The sequence below is a fragment of the Anomalospiza imberbis genome, chromosome 13, assembly GCF_031753505.1.
Source record: "Anomalospiza imberbis isolate Cuckoo-Finch-1a 21T00152 chromosome 13, ASM3175350v1, whole genome shotgun sequence".
In the NCBI taxonomy this organism is placed as follows: Eukaryota; Metazoa; Chordata; class Aves; order Passeriformes; family Viduidae; genus Anomalospiza; species Anomalospiza imberbis.
In genome coordinates this window covers 13,564,082-13,586,206 of record NC_089693.1, presented here as the reverse complement: position 1 = coordinate 13,586,206, position 22,125 = coordinate 13,564,082, and the positions used below count along the sequence as shown (strand labels likewise).

The 22,125-nt window shown below is 37.9% G+C and overlaps 1 protein-coding gene and 1 long non-coding RNA gene across 9 annotated transcripts in view; one reads left to right on the top strand and one right to left on the bottom strand.

Moving 5' to 3' along the window:
• TCF12 (transcription factor 12) overlaps positions 1-22,125 on the bottom strand; it is a 162,312-nt gene that overhangs the window by 84,140 nt on the left and 56,047 nt on the right. The window lies entirely within an intron of this gene.
• Positions 913-9,725, top strand: LOC137481994 (uncharacterized). The gene is made up of 2 exons (XR_011003824.1): positions 913-5,602; positions 8,766-9,725. It is a non-coding gene; the product is annotated as an uncharacterized lncRNA (long non-coding RNA).

The following is a 22,125-nucleotide window of genomic DNA, read 5'->3' as shown; positions in this document are numbered from 1 at the left end:
TGAAGGTCTCATTGAAAACAGGACCTAATCAATACTCCACATTCATTAGGAGTAGGTTTAGGCACAAAATCTGTAAAGCAACTAAGCACATATCTATTTCCAAGTATTCAAATGTTTTAAATTCAGCAGGGACTTCTCATATGAACACACTCAGGAAACTGATAGGGGACGGCAGGCGGATCAGATAAATCTGACAAAGGAAAACGTACCATCTCAGCCAACTCTTAATGGAGTTTTTAAGAAATTCTGTCACAACTACTGGAAATATTGAAAAAGCACCAAGTTAATACTAATTCATTTGCAACTTAACGGTAGTGCTATTTTAAGCTAGACAATAATTTCTGGTTTTGCTATAAAATACAGTCCACCTTCTCTAAGGGCAGAAACAAAGTGATGGCTCGCAGCATGCAGTATTTGGAGCAGAGGGGAGCCAGTAGCACCGTGGGGCTGTGACAATGTCGTCGGGGGGTGACAGTGCCGTCCGGGGGGGATACAGTGCCGTTCAAAGGGGGGGGGACAGTGCCGTCCGAAGGGGGGGGACAGTGCCGTCCGAAGGGGGGCGGAGGGGACAGTGCCGTCCGAAGGGGGGTGGAGGGGACAGAGCCGTCCGAAGGGGGATGGAGGGGACAGAGCCGTCCGAAGCAGGGGGACAGAGCCGTCCGAAGCAGAGGGACAGTGCCGTCCGAAGGGGGGCGGAGGGGACAGAGCCGTCCGAAGGGGGATGGAGGGGACAGAGCCGTCCGAAGCAGGGGGACAGAGCCGTCCGAAGCAGGGGGACAGAGCCGTCCGAAGCAGGGGGACAGAGCCGTCCGAAGCAGGGGGCGGAGGGGACAGAGCCGTCCGAAGCAGGGGGACAGAGCCGTCCGAAGGGGGGCGGAGGGGACAGAGCCGTCCGAAGCAGAGGGACAGTGCCGTCCGGGCGGCGGAGGCGGCGCTGGCGCGCTCCCGCTCCCCGCGGCGCGGCCGCTGCCGGGCCCAGAGCGCCCCCTCCCGGCCCCGGGCCTGCAGCGCAGGGAAATGTCACCGACAGCGCGGCCTTGCACCGGCGTGGGCCCAGACTCCGCTTCCGAGCGAGTCCCTTTAAAGGGCAGCTCAGTAAAGAAACACAGTAGCCCAAAGGCTGCAGCAGTATTCAGTAATAAATCATTAGGGAAACAAAAATTAAATCATTGCTCTTTGTACCCAAACCACTGACGTGAGATTCAGCAGGCCCTTGAGGATCAAAGAGGGTTACAGCAGCTTACTGTCAGAGGCCAGTGGAATTCACTTTCAAGCATTACTCTTCATAAATTTCTGTTGATGGCCTTTCTACCGACAACTTACTGGACTTTTATCACATCCTTGCACTAAGCCATTAACAAGACTGGATCCTACGTGCACCCCCACAGGCCACTACAGATTACAAGACCAGAAAAAAGTGAAGCTTGCTTTTGTAGCTTTTCCAGGACCTGAATAAGAAACATACACAGAGTGCAACATTCTTATTGCCAACGCAGCACTTGCACCTTCACAGAACTCCAGTGAATGGAGTATAATCTATGTTGTAGGTAGTTATCACTGTAACCTAGGGAGAGCATTCATGTTCTTCTGCAAATAGAGTCCTGCAGAAGTTCTTTAGTGGGTAGGTAAATGCTGATACACACACAAATGCTATTTCAAAATTTCTATTTTATTAAGTGTTTGCTGAGGGTTTGACTCCTTTTTTGCTTCTGAAGCTTAAAAGGAGACAAGACGTCCAGAATCTGGCAGAAATAGTCAACTCCCCTTACAGTTCCTGGAAAGAATTTTCTTATCTACAGATTTAAATTCTTCAAGTTTATTGCAACACTGGTGTACATTTCCCTATCCTTGTGTTTCCCAAACAGCAGTCAATAAATTGAAGACCTACCATCTGACTGGTACATTAGAGATTATGTTTTTGCCTCTTTACATCAAATAGGGTGCCAGTTTTATTGAAAATATTAAAGATAAATCCATGTGTTTTCCTGAGACTGTCTTGTTGTAGCTGTAGTGGCAGTAGCAAATAGGGGACTTCATAGACATAGCTGCTTGGATTCTTCCTAAGTCCATAGTAAAATCTCACCTGTTTGTGATTATCACACACACAGCCAGGCATGCAGGAGGAAGATGAATGAACCTAGAGAAGCTTTTTCAAGTATAATTTGCAGCATGAAAACCTGAAAGAAACCCCACATCTTAAGCTACCACAGATTCTTCATAGGTCAATAGTTAGTGATCCTTTTTATTGTGCCCTTCTCAAATGCAGATTCTTTATAGCTGTCTACTTTCTGCAACTTTGGATAATGCCTAAAGATGCTAAACTGTAATATCAACATATTAAGTCAGTAACAGGGGGGAAAAATTGGACAGACAAACAGTACCTATTATAATCACTACCAGCATTTCTCTTGCCCAACCATGAACCATGTCTTGTCCATCTGCTCAGGTACTTACCTCTTGTTCAAGAGATAATTGAAAAAAAAAGTAATAAATTCTTATCCATGCAAAAGCAGTTTAAAAAAATACAGCAGCTATATTGGATACAGAAGGTCAAAATTAAGAGCCTCAAAAAATAGTGTTTTAAAAGAATCTCCAAAACTGATAGCTAAAAGATGTCTGCTTTTCAGATAGCAAAGCACCCAATTTTATTTGAAGTATAACTCAATCACAAGTGCACAGGAATGCTGAAGCCATGTCATGTAGCTCTATTTGAAATCCTAAATATGGATTTATGACCCTGATCCTTCAAACAGCTACATACATGCTTAATGGGATTATGTGTGCTTAAAGTCTCTTAGATGCAGAAGTATTCATAAAATTAGGACTTACCTTGGGCAGGCAGATCAGTAGGACACATTAGATTTATACTGACTTTTGTTATATTTATAAGACATTTGGACACTTACTATTATATCAGGCAAAAACTGAAGTAGAATTATTTCTGCAGTATTTTCTTTGCATGTATCACAAAAAACTTAGAATGATTATTTTCCTAGAAGAAAACAGGGTACTATCAGAGCATTACCAAAGCACCACAAATGCTAATTAAGTGGTCACTTCGCTTATGACAAAAACAGCCTTTAAGTAAAAATCAGAGATATGTTTTAAATAGCTTTTTTCACACTATCCTAGAACATTATTTATTTCTAGAACTGGAGCTATCTTGAAATATTCTGAAAAGTGAAAGCACTTGAGATGTTATTTCAACAACTGTGTGCGTGTGTGTATAAGTAACAACACTTCACCTATGCACATTTCAGTGTATCCAAAACACTTCAACTACATAGATGCTAAGATTTTTCTTCCCTGAATAAGACCTATTCTTTACCACTTTTTAATTCTTTTTTTTAAAGTCTTTTTTTCCCCAATTACAGGCAGGAAATAAAAAGAAACGCAACTCTTTTATGTAAAGTAAATCCATCTGGATGTTTGCTGCATCCTATATTATAAACTTGTGATCCCCAACCAGAATGAGTTATAGTGAAGCTGCAGGCAAAATTGTCTCCATATACCACAATCCATTATCCCTGTCAAGTTAATGTTCCATGTTGAGCCATATGGCGTGGGTACACACTCAACAAAGGAAATTCCTTAAACTTGTTATAATCAGCACTTACAGTCATCCAAAAAAACTGACATAAACAGCTTTATTGTGTTTTGTGCGTTTCAGTTGATATCCATGACAAAAAGAGGAAGCTTCAGGGGGAGGGGAAAAAAAATTTTAAAAAAATTAAAAAGAGGGAGGAGGCAGTAAAGTTGCAATAATAAAAAGGGAGGGGAAGAGACAGAGATTGTACATTTCATAATTACACAACATTTTCCTTACCAAGTGACTTTCAATTACAATAAAGCTCAAGACTCCTGACACTGATACAGTATGGCAGATTAAGAAGAGAGAAAAAAACCCAAAACCCCTACATAAATACCTTATTCTCAATGTAAATAATACATTCTATAGTTTCAAAGTGCCTGACTCATGCAAAAGATTATCAATTAAAAAAAAAAGAATAATTTTTAGTTTTCCTGACTTGGGAAAAAAGGTTTGCCTTCAGTTGTTATACAATTATCAAGAATTTAACAATCCTTCATTAGCAATATGGCAATTTAAGTAAATATCTTTCTATGCATTAAGTGCAGGTCACAGATGAATTAAGGACTCCCAGAAGCCTCTGCTACCTGGCACAACCCATCACATCAAGCCTAAGTCAAGGTACAAGTAGAGCAGAACTTCATTCCAGCCCCCGCAGTGACAACAATAAAACGCTGAGAAAACACACTATCAAATACTGAACTCAGCATCAATTTCTGTTAATTACAGCCTTGTCAGCAACGTGATTATTCAAACAGCTCATGCAAATGTTAATGAGTCCTTATTTGCATATTTATTTTTTCCTTTGTTGAAATGTCATTGATTATTACATTCTACAATGATGAATGCTGCTGATGATGTGCTCTGATATGTAATTAGTCATTAAGTGGAATGAATAGATCAATTATGAAAAAGGAGTGAGATTAAGAAATATCAAACAAGACCGCCCAATGTAACCATAGAATTTTTTTTAAAGGAACTAAAATAATTTCTTGGCATTTAAAGTGCAACATCAGTAGTTTTCAATAAATAAACTACTACTTTCCTGAGGTTAAATAAGATCTTCCACATGCACCGCTACTTGGGTAATCTAATTACAATAGCAGAGCGCTTTTGTAAAATCAGTAAGAAATCTGCAGTGACACGGAGGTTTCGGGGTTCGGTTGTTGTATCCCGTCCCTCCTCCAGTTTGTGTTTTTTAGGAAAGCTGCTCATGATCCCCCTTAGACTATCTGATCTCTGAGCAGGACTGAGAGCAGTGCTTGCAGCAGCCCCACTTTGTTCACAAGGAGAAGCTGAGCGCTGCCTTTTGCGACTGCCTGCTCCGACTCCCCAGCCAGCACTCGCGGCTTGTGGATGAAGGGGAAATGGGAGAGAAGAGGAAGGAAGGAAAAAAAAACCCTAACAAAAAAAAACACATTACTGCAGACCAGATGGGAACATTCCACATGACCAAACCAATCAATCACCTCGGTGGGGCGCAGGTGCAACACAGCCGTGTAGCAACACACCATTTCACAGTCTATCGGGCACAAACACATGGTCACCAATCAATGGCACCCCCAGGACCTGGGGGGGAGGCTCTCTCGAGCCTTACTGGTCCATGCCTGATGACTTCATAATCACACATCATTTCATTCACTGGAGGATACAAACCAGCATTCTAATAACCTTCCCCCGAAACCGGTCATGTTGTGCATATTAATAGAGTGCTGGGTAGAGCTCAACCACCGGCTCCACGCTGCAATTCGAGCAGAGCCTGCAAGAAGGAAACAACCTAAAGCTAAGAACTTCTGCTCGAGGAAGGAGTCGGCTCAGACCAGATCAATGGCAACATTATTCATTTTTCCAAAATAAACTCTGCATGACGCTCACACCTTTCACCAAGCGACCCTTGAACAATAGCAAGCAAGCAGAGATAAAGGACAAAGCAGGATGAAAAAATCAATGAAAGAATGTGCTGCTGGACCTGGTGATATGCAAGACAAAATTCTGAAACAAACAGGAACACCGGTAACAACAACAAAAAAACTATTAAAAATTATTGATATGCTTACCAATCCTCTCAGGGAAAGAAATGATTTTATTTTTTAGGCCAAGTATCACAGATGAGTTTTAAAACAAGCAGATAAAGTACACAATGCAATGTGATCCTGACACACCAAGTCTTGGATCACAGCACTAGCTGCTTTTGACTAGTTAACAATTACAAATGTTAATTTATGTTTGTGTTATTGATGACTCAGGTGTATAATAAACATTACGGACATAGGGATATGGTGACATTTTTGCCAGAGCATATCACACTATACTGTTAAGTATTCACACTGTTAAAAAGATACTCAGGAAACAAATGTGATAAGGAGCACATCTTCTCTTGGAATTACATTATGCCTTGGGGCCAAAAGTCAAATAACTTGCAACTGCAATGTAAAAGACTAAACAAACTACTAATACACACATATAATGTTTAGAATGCTGTAAGTGCCCAGGTAGATAGGACTCCACCATATGGTATCAAAGCAAAGAGCCTAGTCTTACTTCTGTATTTTTTAAACTGATTATATGAAGAGCAGACACCTCTAAATTTTACAGTTAAAAAATATGCAAATGTAGCATCTACTGAACCAACTCAGTTTTGCTTTTGGACATAAATTCCTGAGAGCTTGAAAAAATAAGTATGTAGGCATGATAAGAGTACAGTTCTTAGGTTGAAGCACTACATGTTGCTTTAGGTCGATGGCAATTCCTCCTAGCCTATCTGGGAGGCTACACAAAGGAACTACAGCATAATTTCATTCATTAATACAAGGAGGGGGGAAAATTCATCTCAGAAGCAAATAGCACACTTTTATAATAGCTAGCATCCAAGTAATTTAGTGATTTGTGGTGTTGCAGGCCTTCTAATCTTTCTTTGACTTCCTCCCTTCTCTATTTCAAAGACCTCAAGGAAATGCACAGAAGTATTTATATTTTGCTAACAATTCAGAGTCTGGGTATGATTCACAGAACCACAGGGCCAAATCCGAGTCCTGTAATCCAAAACCTACACACAATAAAAATGTGGCACACTTGGTGTTAGACAGAAGAGCATGAAAGGGTTAAAGAACAAACATAAGTATTATCAAAGGAATATTCACATCCTTTTGCAGAATTATGTTGACCAGAAGCAGAGGAAGTGTTCTCCCTCATTAGAATACAAAAATCATTAATCAATAAATTATTAAATTAAGGGCCTGATGACTGGTTCTATTCCGGGCACTTAGAGAATGCCAATTACTGCAGTGTTTGGGGAACCTATAGTGTTAAAATCAGAATTTCTCCTTTAATAAGATCCATTTTTTAGATTAAATTCAGCTCCTTTTATTTTGAAAGCTCTTGAAAAGAAATGAAAATGTCATATAATGAATTAAGTACTGATATTCACTACACTTCATATGCAACACAGGGCAAGTTGATGGCTATGCTCAGACTTGACATCTCTTAAGAGCCAAAAAACTAACAGCTGCTGACATTCCCAATGGAAAGTGCTGGGAGGAGTTTGACAAAGAATGCCATCCAAAATCCAAGTGCCTCAGTAAAGCTTACCCTTACCTGGAAACATTAAGTAAGATGTAGAACAAGGGGGTAGCTCATGTCTCCAGGTCCATCTGGGCATCTCTCTTCCCTTCCCTGTGCTAAAATTCTGTCTGAGTGAAGCCAAAGCCACAGGGAACTCTGGTGGGCAGCATGAACCACTAAACCTCTTCTTGTCCTCAGACAAAACCAGCCTCTCATCGACCAGGATGGGAAAGCAATGGGGCTTTGCTTGCACTTGCTTTTGCCATAATTACACCTTTAAAAGGCTCAGCTCAACACATGGGAACCAAAGCACAATAGGATTAAGATTTATCAAAGAAACTTCACAAGAAAGGGTATTCCAAGATGGCAGAAGGTGGTACTGCTTATGAGCAGGGAATTTTCACAAAGACAGACGCACATTTTAGTGAACTTCTGAGAAGAGTTTTTAAAAAGTGCATGGCACAGGTATCAGGGATCTAATTGTTACATAAATTATATAGGCTGTAAGGATGTCAGGATGTACATTAACAGATTTTAATCAGTTTGTTGAAATCAGTGAAGGAATCATGACAACAGTAAGATGAATTTTAATCCATAAAAAATACAATACATAACTCCTGAAACATCTTCTGCAGCAAAGGACTCCAATGAAGATTTAGTTATATTACAGTTCTTATCCCCAAAATATACAGAAGCAAAGTTATCAATAAAACATATATAATTCAAAAGTATATAATGTATAAATTAGGAAAGTTATCTTGCAAAAAGTAGCTTTGATTAATTCATTCACAAAAATCAGATAAGCACCAGTGTTTGGAAAGAGGGAGCTAGAAGTTAATGAACAAAACAGTTATAAAAAACCAAAAACAACCTCATCTTATCAGTGCAGTATCCTGAAATGGATTTCTTTAAAAACTACTCACAGCATGAAAAATAAGGCAAAATTAATATTTACAATAATCATAAGCAAGAATGTGTTGAAGCTTATGAGAGGTGATAGTTAAGACCAAATGAGTCGTACAATTTTTTGAGTGAAAATGGTTAAATGGCAGGGAGGCAATGCAAATATTACCTTAACAAGAGGCACACATTTGCCCAATAGTAAAAGAAGCCTTAAAAAATTCATTCAATGAAAGAAACTTCAAACTGAAAGCACAGCTCAAATTAAGAATCTACTTCCCTCCATGAAAGCAATTCTTATAAGCATTCAGATCCAAAGAAAATGTTCAGCGCTACTAAGAATTCCCTTTAACTACTGCAGAAACATTCAAACCCAGCTCCATTGAGTGCTCTAAAGTTTAGATACTGCCTAAGTGCTCCCTTCTATCTAATCAGCTATACTGACGTTACTCAGCTTTATCCAGGGTCAACAAAAATGATTCATTTTGTGCTCTGCCTAACTGGACTCCTTATGATCAGCTGTTAGCATCAAGCTGTCTGATTTCCATTCAGGCTTCACAGCTGGATTCATCATAAAAAAAAAAAAGAATATGAAACCTTGGGCAAGCATAGCTGGCTTTGACTTCCAAATAAGCATTTTTCTAACTAATCATGCTATACTTTCAGGTGTTAAATAAGACATTCATTCCAATACCATTTTTTCAATGTGACACAGACTGCATCTGTTGAAGAGTTGCAAATGTAAAGAAGCTAACAAAACCAAAATCTTTAATGAGAAAAAAAATAACTGGGACAAGGACCAAGAAGTTATCTTCTATAGGTTAAAACCTCCTTGCAAAGAAGTGTTGGAATAACATGGAGGCTGAGGGGGGGGTTTGTTTTCACTTTTTTTGAAAAAGCTATGAGGAATATTTTGGGCACTTTTTCAGTAGTTACTGAGCTGGTTCTTAAAGAGTTGATATCTTCTACATTTTCAACAAAAGGATTTCTATGTTATGATAGAGAGAATATATACACAATAGCTCAGAGCTTTTGTGTATTTAAAGAATCCACTACTTTGGCAGTGAAAATATCTTCTACAAGATGGAGAGTTATTTTTTTTAAAAATCAATATCTAAAGGGGAAAAAAGGGAAGTCTGTGGAATTTCTTTAAATTTATATTTGTCATCCAAAAAAGAAAACAGATGAGCAGTTCTCCCATCAATGCTTATTTAAGCAAATATTCGAAAATGGTCAACAGGACATAAAGGAGAATGGAGGCATAAGTTAGAAAAGGTGGTTCTTTGTACAACTGCAGAAGATGAAACATGGCATCTAATAGTTGGAAGTTACATTGCCACCCCTCACTGCCGAGGTCTGCTCATGAATTTCCTCAGGGGAAGGAGTAGAGCAGGTGAAGGGCCACGTCCTCCTCCTCATAACAACAGACCTTGAACAGGCTACAAAGGGAGCTAGGCACTCCACTGATGACATGGGAAGGAGAGAAGACAGGAATGTGTATTACCATAAAGACACCAAAGGCAAAAAGGCAGGAAGGGTAAGAATATAAAAAATTAATAATAATTTTTTAAAAAGAAAGCTAAAAATAAAATTTACTTGCTGTAATTGACACTTCCTATGTCTTATTGTTGATATATTACTTCTACAGATTTGTCACAACAAAGAGTTCAATCCATATTGTTTTAGCCCACTGAATATGAAAAATGAATAACCAGATATGAATTTAAGTTTACCTACCACAAATTTTGAACTATTTCAAAAGCATGAATTGCTCTTTAAATCCTAAAAACATTTAAAACATATATATTTTAAATGTTCTTGTTGGAGTGGTTCCCCGAGCTCCCCACAGCAAATTTATGGACCTCTGAAAGGAAATAATCAATCAGATACCTGTTCAATATCTTGAAACTTCAGGTTTTATTACCAGCTGCCACTAATCCTCTCTGACAGGCCAATTCGACCAAAGAACGTATCCAAAGAGGGACACAATCAGGAAAGACATTAAATTCATTACATACACTGGTTTATTGGCAATATTAAAAAAAAAAAAAGAAATTAAAAAGGGAAAATCTGGGAAAACACATTTTGGATGGTATCCTGCAGTTACAATCACTTGACATGATTCTCGAGCAAATTAAATTTAAAAAAATAAATTCAAACAAAACAAGTTCAAGGCAATACTGTCTTTCTAAAGCCAAACTACTTCTCTGTATATGTTCCCTTTTATTATGTACAGACAGAAATAAAATGTGAAAAAGTTTGGATTTAGTACTTTACAAAGTGGTCACAGCACAGTTAGCTCAGATGGCCAGTTGAACAGAACATCCTTAGGGAGACAGAGCCACCCCAGAGGCTTTGCGGGCAGAAAATCTTTAGGCAAAGTGATTCATCATGTGTGGCAAGACGACTGTGACATCTAAAGATTCTTGCCTTGAGCAGCATGGTACATGCTACAAGGGATCAAGCATTCTGAAAAACATCCACACACATCTCAGAAGCTGCAGTAAAAAGGACACATTTCAAATAACAAAACACTGGGCACTAATAATGTGTATGTGAATTTGTTTTTTGCAGTGGAAAACTGCAAAGTTCCCCTTACTGTGACCTAACAGAGAAATAAGCAAATTTTCACTAATTTTGCATTCAAACTATTTCAGGTCTAATTTTATCATCTGGCTTATATCCCTTCCTCCAATGTAACTAAGCTTTAGTCCTGCTTTGATATTCTTTAGAAGTTGGCCATCAATGAATTATTATTTTTCCACTTTAAAATGTATTTTCCTATATTGGTTTTTATTATTCTCTTGTTCATTCACCACAATTTCTAGCATTTATAACAGAGTACTAGTGAATTCATTACTATACCTCATTACAATATGAAGTTTTCATCTTCCATATCTATTGCCCAATAATCTGTCCTGTGAAGGGGAAAATTTACACTACTACACAGCACCCCTGTTCAGAATCTGCACTTAAAGACCTCTTAGAAGATGCCAATTTTGAGTATACAAATGTCTCACAAACAAACAAAAAGACCCATGCTGGAGAAAGACTCCTCTACCATGGTGGCCCACCAACAGCACTGGCCACTAACAGGTGCACAGAGAAAGAACCACAAAAACCCAGAGAGAAAGTGAAAAAATTATATAGTCTGGACTTCAACAGTCAGGCATTACAGCCAGGTTCGTACCACAGGGCAAGCAAAGGAGCATAAGCAGTTTTAGAATTCACCTTTTCTTTACATTTAAGATGAAGAAAACAAAAAGAAAAGAAATCTTTACAAAGAGCAACACATTTGCACAAAACCACATAAAAATGGTCTTTTCTTAAGAGTGGCAAAACAAGTCAACAGACCAAGGCAGACAGACAAGCCAGGTAAAGACAGGAAAATCCCAAAGTGCAGCTGAGCACAAGCCTTAAAATGCTCGGTGGAACAGTGTACTGATCCAGATGGGTGCATTCAAGGGACAAAAATACAAGTTAACCACAAAGTAAGACTTCAGTAAAATTGTACTCTACAGATTTGAGGACAGATGATTCTATTAATGATTGTAGTGTAAATTAAAGTTTACATTATTTCCTACCTCTGAGGCTTTGGCATTTTTTGAAGAAAATAAACTGGACAAATGACACAATTGCATTGCATTAACAAACAAGAAAGCAGCACAAAAGTACCATCAAGAAAGTAGGAGAGATCAGTAGAAGGGCAACGGCAACTTTAAAAACCCAGCTTTGAGTTCAATAACAGCGCTGCAAATGATTATCAAGGGAATAACAATGCTTGAGAGCACAGGTTAAAAGAAGTAAAAAAAGTTACTGGGGTCTGGATAACATTTTCTCCTGATGAATCACTGCCTTTCCATTTGGTGTTTTATTTCACATTGGTTTACTGGCATTTGCACTATGTCTCTATCATGAGACCAAGCTGTGTCAGAGCAGGGGAGAGAGGGGGAGGCACACAAAACAGAAACTCAAAGCACACTTTAACAGGCAAGCATTCCTCCTTCATATTGGAGAATGTCAACCAAGCCAACTAAACGCAGTACCTTGAGTTCAAGACATTTGGGCTATAAATTTTCTTCTACGTAGGTAAAATGAGATAAATCAATACAGAAAATATTCTCTATTTTAAAAGTACTATTTAGCTTTACTCTGTTCTAAATAAATAGCTAAAAGCCCATTGTTTATTGTCTATACATACATAAACTATCCTAGATAAAATGGTTACCAACTGGAGAAACACATGCGCTTTTTCCTCCTGCCAACAAACTATATTCTTTTTCATAGTTTGTAACGGTGCAACTGAACCAACTAAACACAGCAGTATTTTTCTACAGGCCTCTCTTTGTTTACCCTGCTGCCCCCTCCTCCCCTCAACTCCAAAATAGTGATGGAACAAATTTATACCCAATTCCTTTATCAGATTTTAAAAGGCTTTGGATTGGTTTTTTTACCATGTGCCTTTTGAACCACATTTTTAGGAAGATACATTTCTAATGTAATAGCAAAAATTTAATTGAAATAAGGAACATACAAGCGTACTGGACAAAACTATTTGTTATAATTGTGCCCAGGGCTGAGTGCCAGATAGCTGTCAAACAAAGGAACAAAATCATACAGTTGTTTGGCACTCAAGGCTGAAATCATTGTGAAACATGCACTGTTTATAAATTGTCACTGATGAATAAAAGCAGTGAACAAAAAAAATTTTAAAATGCAGCCAAGGCTCAGAAAGACAACGCAATCATCGCTCCTCCTCCCACCACTCTGTAATCAAACAAAACAAAATAACCCTCAAGCCCCCGCTATGCTGGGCAAGAGCAACGTAGTGGTGCAAGGTAAACAGAGCATCGCATGGACAAGTGACTTCAGGCCGAGCTCCCGCAGACAACCTGCAAAGTACCCAGCAAAGCATAGGATACACACACACACACAAAAAGGCATGAGGATTTCTCAGCTTTGTTATATCTAAAACTATTTTTAAACACTACTAATGCTAACGAAATTTATCTGAAGCTTAAAAATATCAGTCCCAGAAGATGTAAAGAAATTTTTTTTCAGTGATGGTAAAATATATTTGGTCATCTTTCACCACAGAACACAGCATTGCTGAAAAAAAAATCACCTCACCTATCACTGAGAAAAAAGGTCTAATTCATGCCAGGTGAAAGGATGATATTTCTCTAAATATAAAGTAAAAAACTGTATCCTGGAAAATAAGCAAGAGCTCAGATTCTGATCTAGCATATCTGTACCAATTCCAGTATCTTTCAAACTTGAAGCTGTATAATAATAAAGCACATCCATAAGGAAATGAAATCTCTAAAATTACAGCGACATGAACTTACAAATATGGGGGAGAAGTTCTCATTTTTTGACTGATAGGTAGAATATTAAGGTGTGCCAAATATTTTCTATAGTATAGCTCACATAGGAGCTTCTGAAAACTCCTTTGAAGTTAGAATTATATGATCAGAAAATTCTCTACAGTATTTCATAATGCAATGCAACTTTTAAGACAGGTAAGGCATAATTTAAGAAATATGTTTCTGTAAAAAGTTTAATTTTGTACATCTTGATTCTAGCAGATCAATCAGTTTACGCTGGGAAGTACCTCAAGAATTCAAATAAATATATAAATAAGTTAAATCTGAGCTGACAATTTGTAATGGACCAGCAATATGTGAAATAAAGATGTCATAGGAAAGAAATTAATTCCATCAGAAACGGAAGTGTTATTTATCACATCAAAATAGTACAAACTTCTCTTTGCTCCTACCACGGAGCAAACATACTTAAAACTGCAGTATCCTGATAAAGAACATACAAGTACACTCCTTCCTATCACTGCAGAACATTTTTTAAACGTGATAGAAGTTTATTTATGATACAGTCATGCACTTAGGTATTCAATGCAAACCCCAGGGATCAGCCTTGAAGCTTACAAGACTGTTAACAAGTCACACATTACTCTCCAGACTTCTGCCTTCTATGTCCCACCGTATACGAGGAAGACATTGCAAGATGCCTTATTTGTATTACGTGTATCCAAAAGGCCAGGATTGTTTTAGAGGTCCCCATTAAAATGGGAAGTAAATTTAAATTTCACTGCAGTTATTGCAATCATAACACTAGTTTTGCCCATGGTCTGTACAATTCCAATTTGAATTTACACACTGTACATTTACACATTATATATTTTATTGCCTTTGGTTCCCTAGTAGGGAACCTTTAAGTCTCACAGTCAGACTTTGCCAGTTTTGCAAAAAACTTGTAAATCAATCAACTCATCTCAATAGTAACCACTGTGCTTCTTTCTCATTCTCACTTCAATCAACCTTTTTCATTTTATCTCTTAATTTACAGTTATTGCTTTCTTTAAAAGAATCAGTAACAGTAAACCCAAATAGTATGAGTTTCTTTAATTGTGTACGTAACACATCATCACATAAAATTATGCATCAACTCTCCCTCATATTTCATCTTGAGATGGAGGACCTGTGTGAGCACCCTCCAAAAAAACCCCAACCAAGCAGCACCCTCCCCTCCACCAAATGCCATCCTGGTGAAGCTTCCACACACACTATTTCTCCAAGTGACCCTCCGCAAGGATGCCAAGGAAATAACTCCGCAGAATTTTCCTCTGACCCAATTTACACACGTGTCAGAGCGACAGAAGATGCACACCTGTGTGAAAGCTGCAATGCTGACAGAAAAACATTAAAAGCCAGCAACCAAGAAAGCCTCGCAAATAAAGTTACAACCACCTCTTAACAGAATGAGTTGCTGTTCCTCTGGTCTTTGCACATTTCTGTTACATGAAAGTTTTTCATCCACTTTTCCAAAACAAAACTTTAGTGCAACATTAGATTGAAGCGAAAGTGTCCAGACATTATCACCAAAATCAAATTTTAAAATTTTGTTTTCTTTTGATGGTACTTGTTCCATTCATCTATTATGTAGCTGAAGCACTGCACGCCTATAGTGTCTTAGAGGTCTACAGAAAATGCAGCAGCTGCTCAGGCAACTCACAAAAATTATAGTATTAGAGGTCCAACAGCCCCAAGCACCTGAAAAATAAAACTGCATTTTTTATTTTATCTGGTTTGTTTTCCCCACCAAGATGTCTGTTATCTAAACAAAGTCAGATTTCCAGCAGCAACAAACATTTGACTCACGAAACCCCAATCTCTAATGAAAACTATTAGAACTTCAAATCATATTAATGCAAATACTATAATGCCCCAAATCACAAAAGCCACTTGTTTTGGCACAAGCAGTCTAGTTAGAACACTTTGGTTGATCAGTTCAGAATTTAATCACTGGATACAGGCTGCTGTATTTATTAAAAACTGGACTGCTAGCAACTCACAGGCTACAGCTACATGCATGCAAGAATGAAAAAAGAAATTAATGGAATGAAATAGAGATTAAGTAAATGATTTTTATGCACCTGGCAATATGCAAACATCTTTATTACAAAACAAAGACAAGGCATGAAAAATTACAAAATTATCTTTTAATCACCAGTGAGCTTTCTACAGCCTCCTATTTGAACAGGATAATAGGTATTATGTAGATCCCTAAGCAACTGCCTCATGGGGAAGTTACATCACCAGAATGGGAAAATATCACCCCCTCCTCCCTAGAAGGGAGCTTGGCGCCTTCAGACAGACTCAAATTTAAAATCCTACAGCTTCACCCAGCTGATCCCATCCACCGGATCACATCTACAAGTGCCCAGGGATGGCAGGAACCACAGGAGAGAAATATGCCCTTTCAGCATTTCATGCACTGATGAGCCTTGTAACAGATAAACATACCCTGCAGCAGCTAAACTGACATGTTATAACAAAGAGGAAATACAAGACTTAAAAATTTCATCAGATTACTATTTATTCCCCTTTTCAGAGGCAGAGTACACTGTGAATAAATCAACACTCAAATGTATCAGACTGCATTAACTAAAACCCAAGCTTGGCAGAACAAATTTTATCAGAACTAAAATATTTCAAAATGTAAAAGCCACAGGCTTTGCATATTTATTCCCAGACGGCCAATTCAAAAGTACTTCGTATGACAAAAAATCTGGGTTCAACTGTGAGACCATTTTGAAGAAGGCAACATTGCATCTTCTTCCAACACAATTAGCACTAGGTCCCGTTGTTTTCTCCCGTCAGTGCACAGTGCAAGCACCACCACGGTCCACGGACCACCAGAGCTTCAAGCTCTGCTTGTGGGACACACGGTGGATTGTAAGATACCTCTGGCACTGGTAGTATCCAGTGAAAAGGAATCATCACCTCTTCCTAGCACAAAGTGTAATCGTACAGCTTGATGGGTTTTCAAAAATAAATTTATTTACTTGCTTACTTGACAGAAAGAAAACCTTTCTAGTTTCTTCCTTGAATCACAGCACTACAGACTAAGCCTGCTAACAACTAGACTGATCTGGAGATACAAAAATCATCTAAACGTGCACAATACTCCAGAATGGTTAAGGATGAAGTGCCTCAACACTCCAGCACACTCCTGCAGCGAGCAGGGAGGGGGGAAGGCCGCCCACCACACACCTGCTCACCCCTCCTCACCTCCCCGCGCCCGGAGCTGCCCAGGGCAGGAGAGCAGGCAGGCAGCTGTGCCCACGCAGCTACCTGGCACGGGCACACCTGAGCACCACCTGAGGAGCGCTGCCAGGGCCCCTCTGCCGCAGCTGCTCACCAGGAGAGAGATCAAAGTCTCAAGGGGCAGAGAGCACACGAAGACACCTGCTACAGCATAGTGTCACAAAGGACACGAGCCCCCCGCCGCGTGCGGAGAAAGCCTCCATGTATTACTGTAGGTAAAGAAATGTTAAGAAAGCTATTTGATTGAAATATTACCATAAACAGAAGGGAAAACTAAGCTTAACACACGCTCTTGTGAGCAAAAACCCAAGGGTAAAAATGCCCTGCACTTAGCACTTTCACTAAATGACTGTGTAATTTAATTTCCCAGAAACCCATTAGCTTTCACAAAAGGAAAATTAAGAGCAGATGAGAGCAATTCTTTGGTGTGAGTGGAATTTATTTAATGTAATACCTGGGGAAAAAAAAAGATAAATCTGAAACTGTATGAACAGATAGAAAACACTACAACTCTAGAAAGCTTCAGCCCACAGAGCAGCGGCTGTGTGCTGGCAGTAACCAGTGTGTCAGAGCCCAGGTCTGAGAGCTGCCTCTGCCCAACACACCACGCCAGAGCTGGGACACAGCCAGATGCACAAACAGTCCAGAACAAAAGGACTGCTAGCATTCAAAACAGAAACAAACAAACAAAAAGGAACCTCCATTTGTTTATGGTGGTTTTATATGTTCATACGCGAAGTAAATTATTCAAATAATTATCTGGAAGAGAGGAAGAAATAAATGAAATTTAACTTTAAATGTTACTCTGGGTTTGAAATTTCATTATAAAACCCAAAATACTACAGAAGTCACAATAGGCTTTTAGTCAATCTATATCATATAAAACCAGCATCAATTCGGAGTCACATGCCCCAAAAGGAAAACAATCTTAGAAGGGAGCTTAAACTGAAATCCTCCATTTGTCAGATTTATTATATGCAATTATTTGAAAAATGCTAATTATTAAAAGAACATAAGCCTATCAGAAGCATGAAGACAAGAAACATTACTGGGGTGAAGCAACAGCAACACTGACTTTGGGAAAAGTAGCCATGATGTATTACATAGAGGTGAGCCAGCCCCTTGGTATTTTTAGCTTTAATAATCAAAACAATAAGTGATTCAATGAAATGTAAACATAATACTGTGAAACTGCACAATACAGTTACACAAAGTGAAAAAGGAACTTTTCCAGCATGGGAAGTTTACAGTCTATGGCTTCTGGTGGACTCAGTACCAATACCTCTAAATATTTCTTGTAACTGTGGATGATCTTATACTCAAGGTTTTTTTACTAGGGAAAGTTTTTCTAAACTCACTAATATTTGACAGATAACTGCAGAATGTGAAGCTCATCAGGTATCCTTTTACAATTTTCTTTCAACTTACTGGCCTGTAAAATGAGATGGACTAAAGCACTTGTCAAAATCTTTGTTATGTCCCTGTTCATCATTTTCTTCTTTTAACATTTTCCTCTTTCTTCCTAATGAATTCTCCAACGGATATAAAATACTCTGTCCCCACCATTCTCCAAGTTAATAACAATGTAACTGCATATAAATTATTTCAGATCAGTCTTGCTATTACTCATATCTCTGGAGATAATTTCCATTGTGATGCCTGTTTTTTTTTTTCACATGTTGAAATATTAATGACTATAGAAAGCAATTCAAGGAAATCTAACTATTATTTTGGACAAATAGAGAGTCTGCCAACTCCCTACTTGCATCTGCCCTCTCCCTTCCTAAAAGGTAATTAAGACAAGATTCCTAGGAAAACTATAATGGTATCATTCTTAATGTGTGCCATTTTAATAACTATTTACCCTAGCTGGTTTGCCACTACTGTCTTCACCATTATAAAGTCATTTGATAACAAGATGTCTCTCTTCAATTTCAAAATTCTTTTATTGAAGGGTTACTGAAGAAGAAAGCTAGCAATTTTCCTGAAGATTAGTTAGATTCTTAACTGGGTACCAATTCAGATGTATGTCTTCTTTTAATTGTATTTTAAAGCTCAAAAGCCTCTCCTTTTACTGAGAATAACCTTTCACAAATTATGGTTTTAAAGGCTTACATCAGCTGTTCAAGAACTGTATCAGTACTGGAAGGCTTACAGAGGCTTCAGCTATTTACCATGTTGCTTCAAAAATGCCTCTCCAATGTTCATCTTTAAAAATACCTACTACTCTATCCAAGCCAACTGGAGGGCTTAAATTACAAGTCAAATAATAGATTTTACAATAAAAGTTAAGGCAGTAATTTCAGTTTGAAAGATGCACTGGCAGAAGCCCAGGCATTAGTAACCTGGACAATCAGGCAATCAAGTCAGTTAAAGGAATAGTAACTCTAAAACCAGAAGGTGTCCCAATCCAGATATTGTTCTCTCATTCATATTATTAATACACAAAATCCACTGTGAGTTTCACAGTAACCAAAACACTAACTTTGAAAAGTCTTAAAATTTGGCTTCCACCCATGAAGCACCTCTCTGTCCTTTCCACCCTTCACACAATAGTTTCTACCCAGCACACACCTATTAATCCCTGCCACACTGGTACAAGACTGCTAAACAGTAAGAGAAAGTAAAATTCATGGTGTACGTAGATGTAACTTACTCAGAAACCCTGTTTTGTGATGCCTGATGACAAACCACCCAAGTGACCCAACTGCATCAAGTACAAAGAACAGGAAAGAAGTTACACTGCAAAAACCCCAGCCTCTACTTCCCTTTGCTAGTACTAACTTTGCTTCTTTCACACGTTTATTTTAAACATGAGAAGAATCATACTTACCCTTTACATTCACATTATAAACAATCAAATAAGCTATATTTTTATTAACAATCTGAATAATTTATAGCTCTAATTACTGCAAAAAGTTTCTACTCCCACCTTGTAAATACCAACTGTTGTGTCTTGACTTCTCTGCATGGTCAGTCCTTCCATCTCTTAATGCTGGCCATAAGAAAGCACCACAGCACTACCCAGCAGAAGCTTGTAAGGAAGAGAAGCAAAGCCACCAGGATGCCAACAGGTGAGCATTACAAAATCACCAGATGGTATGAACTAAACTAGTAACTGCAACCTACAGCTGATCTATTGGAGTCAGTGAATAAATGAGGCAGATAATCTAAAACCCTCTGATTTCATACATTCAGAATCTCTGATTTCATTGACAGGTGTTCAAACCCTGCTGCTAACTCATTAACAACTAGAGCTCTAAAATGTAATGCAATTAAACTTTAAAGGAACTAGTTAAAGAAATAATAAGAAAATGAAATATATTAGAAAGAAAACTTGGAAGAATGATCTCTCTTCCTACATCAAGGGACTGATTTCAACATGGCAAGCTGATATTCAACCACTGTTTTATCACACACTATTAACTAAATTTTTTAATGACTTTTTGCCATATACAACCTTGTGGAACTGTGCAGTACACAGATGACAAACGTGGAGCACAAAAGTTTGGCTGTTATCCTTTCTACCTCTTGTGGAAACACAGGCACACAAAAGAAAGTAATTCACCCACTTCAAATTTTCAAGACAGACCAACAAAAACCCCTTTAAGCTATATTCAAGAATAATCTGCTTTCTTTCTTCCCAGTAAGTTGTAGTAAAAAAGCTCAGGAGAATAAAGTCCAGGGAACAGTACAACAGACGATACAATACCACATGCTTGAAGGGTCCTAGCAAAACTGACCTCCCATTGCAAGTGCAGAGTACTAAAAGGCAGCATAATTACAGAGAAAAGAATCTCATATCCTTGTGAATAGTTTTCTAGAATGTAATTAAAAGAGAAGTGTTGAATAAGCAAAGATTATCAAGTCTAAATGGAGCTACAATATATCTTTGCCTGATTTTCTACATATCTCTATGGATACCAACAGACTATGCTGGTCCCAAGAGGATTCAGTGGTTTTACTCAAAATATAAGTAAGGCCCTTCTTTTTTTATACTACCAAATCAACACGATAATTCTGGAATTCATTAGTGAAGAACACTACCCAATCCAGCATAATAGCTTTACTTCCTCTGCAAAACACTTCAAAAATATCTAAATGAATATGGAAATGCATCTTTCTGTGGCAAATTGTTCATTATTGAATCATTATCAACTCTTGTTAGACAAAATTTCTCTCTTTTGCAATGTACAAGATCATTAAAATGTTTGAGAGCTCCATCATGAAAGACAGTGGCACTTTATAATCCACTATCTCTTCAGGCAAATATGCTTACGGCTGAACATAATACACAAAACAACAACATCCCCTTGACACACAATTCTTTCTTTTAATGGTACTCTTAAGTGTTGACAGCAATGGTGAAATATGTTGTCGCTCTCTCTTCTTCTTTTTTAATAGTTGTTAACTATTTCAGAAATGTATTTCTGCCATGATAAAATTTTGGGAAGGGATGTATTTCTTAGATCTTGGTTGTGGAACCCCTGATGCTCAATCACTGCTATTAGCTAGTGAGATATTTCCTATAAGCTCATCAAGTTCATGTTATTAGCCTCCCTTCATCTCCTTTTAAAATCTGAAGATCCCAAAATAATTAATCAATGCCTTAAATATTGTATGTCTACATTAGTTAATAAAATAAATGTGTTGATTCTGTTTATGGGAACATGTCACAATTTAATATTAAAAACTGTGTAACATTTTTGTCTAAAAAAACTTTAGAAGAATTATCATTTTTCTTTTTAATAATAAAGAAACTATAAACTCAGATAGTAGAACCACACAGAAAAGTACTACTCTATGTTTTCATGTAGCTTTCATCATTCCTCTCTCCAAACTTTCACCATCAATTAAAATACAATGCAAAAATAGATGATGGGAAGGTGCAATGTACCAAGCTGTATACGATAGAGTAACATAAGTAAAATGAACACAATTTTTTGCTATGACAAGACAAAAACCCCAAGTGGAATACTTTTAACGACATACTTTTAGAATTTTGATGTGAACATATTGTAGAGATATATTCTGAAAGCTTTCTATAATTCTTGGCTGCATATAGAAGGAAATAAAGTACTTTTGCTCCAAGAAAATAAAATCCCTAAGAACTCTTAGCCACAAAGCTTTACAAAACTACTTCAGTTCTCAGCAGCTTTGGGTGACTGACATATACATATCTTGCTGTTTGTTAATCCTGTCTACAAAACCATCTAAATGGAGGCTTCTTCTCAAATCTGTATTAATGATGTAATTCTATTATGTCTAATAGAATCATCTGTTCAATAAAAATGAAAAGCCAAGAAGATAAAGTTGTACCAATTATTTTTGTCATATATTTAAAGGTATATATAGTTTAGAAATTGAATGCCTTAAATTAAAAACATGAACAATTAATTTGCCTTTGGTAATACAAATTTTAAAAGAAATCAAACTTTGCTATATATT